This window comes from Falco naumanni, unplaced genomic scaffold (assembly GCF_017639655.2).
Source record: "Falco naumanni isolate bFalNau1 unplaced genomic scaffold, bFalNau1.pat scaffold_99_arrow_pat_ctg1, whole genome shotgun sequence".
Lineage (NCBI taxonomy): Eukaryota > Metazoa > Chordata > Aves > Falconiformes > Falconidae > Falco > Falco naumanni.
In genome coordinates this window covers 8,703-12,046 of record NW_024427580.1, presented here as the reverse complement: position 1 = coordinate 12,046, position 3,344 = coordinate 8,703, and the positions used below count along the sequence as shown (strand labels likewise).

The 3,344-nt window shown below is 46.1% G+C and overlaps 1 long non-coding RNA gene across 1 annotated transcript; it reads right to left on the bottom strand.

The window, feature by feature from the left end:
• Positions 1 to 1,891: 1,891 nt before the first annotated feature.
• Positions 1,892 to 2,463, bottom strand: LOC121082390. Its single transcript, XR_005826008.1, has 3 exons — positions 2,368 to 2,463; positions 2,157 to 2,235; positions 1,892 to 2,062 (listed from the first exon to the last, which is right to left on the bottom strand). It is a non-coding gene; the product is annotated as an uncharacterized LOC121082390 (long non-coding RNA).
• Between the last annotated feature and the right edge of the window lie 881 nt (positions 2,464 to 3,344).

Genomic DNA, 3,344 nt, shown 5'->3' with positions numbered 1-3,344 from the left:
TGCACCTCCAACACTGGGTTCGGTTTTGGGCCCCTCACTACAAGAAAGACACCGAGGTGCTGCAGCGTGTCCAGAGAAGAGCAACGAAGCTGCTGAAGGCTCTGGAGCACAAGTCCTGTGAGGAGCAGCTGAGGGAACTGGGGTTGGTTAACCCGGGGAAAAGGAGGCTGAGGGGAGACCTCACTGCTCCCTGCAACTACCTGAGAGGCAGCTGTAGTGAGGTGGGGGTCGGTCTCTTTTTTTCCCAGGTAACAATTGACAGGAGGAAAGGAAGTGGCCTCAAGTTGCGCCACAGGAGCTTGAGATGGGATATTCGGGAAAATTCCTTCACCAAAAGGTTTGTCAAGCGTTGGAACAGGCTGCCCAAGGAAGCGGTTGGGTCACCATCCCTGGGTGTATTAAAAGAAATGTAGAGGTGGCGCTTAGGGACCTGCTGTAATGGCGGACTGTGTAGGTTTAGGTTAACTGCTGGACTCAACGATCTTAAAGGTCTTTTCCAACTAAACCTAAATGACCCTGTGATCCTATAAAGAAAGTGCTGGTGTCGCTGGGAGGGTATTTGAATGAGTCGCTGGCTGTGCTGTTGGCTGATGACATGTTTGCAGGAGCTGGGGGATATTCTGGAGCGGGGCGGGGGTATACCCAGCAGATGGAGGCTGACCAGGTGGAAACTGAGGAGGTAGTGGTGGTGGTGGTACCGCCAGCGGGAAAGGAAGCGCCTGGGGTGGGGGAGGATGCAAGGGAGGTGGAGGCACAGGCACAAAGGCTGCTGTTGATGATGGCAGTGTTGGGGCCTGAGTCCTCTGGGTACGTGTGCTACGTGGATGTCCTCCATTTGAACTTCCAGAGAAACCCAAACCCGCGTGTCACTGTCACACTCTGCCCTGATTTTAAAGAGGAATGTGAATGAAGCGGGAGCACGGTGGCGAGCCCTTCTTGTTCTCAACCTGAGCATTTTTCTGGCAGCTTCCTGTCCATTTGAGCCTACCCTCATTTCTGGATCCTCCCACTTGCCTTCCACATCCTCACCCCAAGCAGTTGCCTCAGGCTTCTCCCCCTACATTCAGCTTTGTGACTGTGGGCAGAGGCTGCCCATGCTTAAAGGAGACTCCCATCTCCCAGGTGCCAGGTGCCCACGGCTCCTCTGCCACTCCTCCATACACTTCCTACTTCACACTTCCGAGCTTCAAAGTACTGCACAGATATTAACCAAGCTTCTCTCAAACTTCCTTTCAATTCTTCCCCATAAGCTTCCTAGGTTGTTGCCTCGTGATGATCTGTTTGGCCTGGTCTTGTCCCTGAACTGTTCTTTCCTTGCTTACTGAACCTGAGAATTTTAGGTGTCTCTGGGACAGATGCTGCGTTTTCTTTTGATTTATCTTTAAGATTTTATAAACACGATGCACACTTATAATCTATCCATAACAAATACATACCAAAAGGAAGAACTAACTGGTATGGCAATAACAGCAAAAACAGATTCCTCTCTCTCCAACGGAGAGAAAGCAGCTTGGCTATTTGAGATGACTAGACTAAAGACATTCAAAATGGTCACAAAAAACCAGCACTGACTCTTCCAACAATTTGCTCCATCACTAAGTCATTAAAAATCAAATGTTGGAGGCTGACTTCAGTTGGGAAATCAATTTCTTCAGCCCTATCCAGCCAGTAATTCGAAAGGGTGGCTTTGCACCTTGTCCTGTCATTATGTTTAATTTTGATATATACTTACGGTTTCCTCCAAAAGCGTTTGTTTTTCAGAGTCTACTTTTGGGTCACATACTGGAGTTTGATTTGTAATCGTTTTACTGCAAGCACAGATCCCCTTTGTTAAAGGCAACTCAAGCTGAGCCACTTAAAAATGAATTGCCACTTGTATTCTCCACAGCTATCTGTGCATAGGCATTTCATTATAAATCAGCTACTGTAGAAGTAATGTAGGTGTTACAGCCTGGTTTAACAGGTTACAAGTCGTCATAGACTGAATTTCTGTGAAATACTTACAGTCCCCAGCCTGGTCTGCCACCTGCTGAGCGAACTGCACTGGCTCTCATCGGATGACCTTTTGGAGTGGGGAGAGGAAAAAGAAATAAATCCCATTCAGTTCATCTGAAGATAATTTTTTTAAAAGAAATTCTAAAGTTACGGTCACTCACCAGGTGTGGGTATTTTTTGCTCTTGGGGGCCCAGAAGACATGGTACTGCCGGTTGTCTTGCTACAGGAACCGGAAAGCCCTTGTGAATAAATGCAAACAGTTGGAAAATAAGCTCTAATAAATACTGTATTTCAAAAGCATATGTTGAAATAAAACTTAACAGACCGCTGATTGACAGAGAGGAAGATTTAGAAAGTTTGGTGGCAGTCACCTGAGCAGCAGGTGTCACAGTCACAAGTGGTCGTGCAGGCGGTGACGGCGGCTGTCGCTGCTGCTGCTGAGTCTCCTTATGGAGCCCTGTTGTGTAGCCGGTTCCACTGTGGAAGTTGTTCACAGCCTAGAGGCAGAAGAACATTGACAAAAAGATCCAAGTGTCAGATTATGATGACAATAGATGAAGAAAAGCCTCCACAGGGTAAAATGACTTGTATAATCCTGTACATGCTATCAAGCCTAGAGTAAAGCAGCACACAGAGATAGGAACACATCACAGGAAACACTGCTATTAAGGACTGGTAGCTCGGAGTATCTGTAGTTAAAGGACTTCGGTGTTAACAGCGAATCTGAGAGGCAGGCAAGCATGTTTAGACAAAAGTTTGACCTGAGTTTGCCTGATTATCTCTAAAGAGTTGTCAGCTTCTGTAACAACAGACAACGCATTTGAAAAGTAAATGCAGCCTTATTCAGTTTATCCTTCTTTAAGGAGATGTCAAAAATTTCCTCCCTTTCAGCTTTTTACAAACAGACTTTCCTTACAAACAGTTGATGAAAAAGTCATATCGTTACCTGGCGCAGGAAGTTGTTGGCAACTAAAGCGTCAGGAGAAACACCTGTCTGATGACACGCCGGGCAAGTATGTTCCTCTGACTCCAGTAAAGCTGTTCTAATACCTGTGTGTAATTAGAAGCATCAAAATAGGTTTCAGCCAAAGTAGGGAAATCTTTGGGGTTCTCATCAATTATAAGAACACACAGACGATTAATGGGTGGATACGGTCTTGAATGGAGAGCATGAAGCTATAAATGGTCAGTAGTGTAAAAAATGCCCAGTACGCAGCAAATCGCTATAGAGTTTTGACATTTCCCTGTTGTAACGGCTGAAGACATAGAGCGGGCTGTGTCCTGATGTTTGGACTTTTTTTTTTCCACTACCGAGTACAGCAAGAAGCCACCAACATCAAGGCTAATG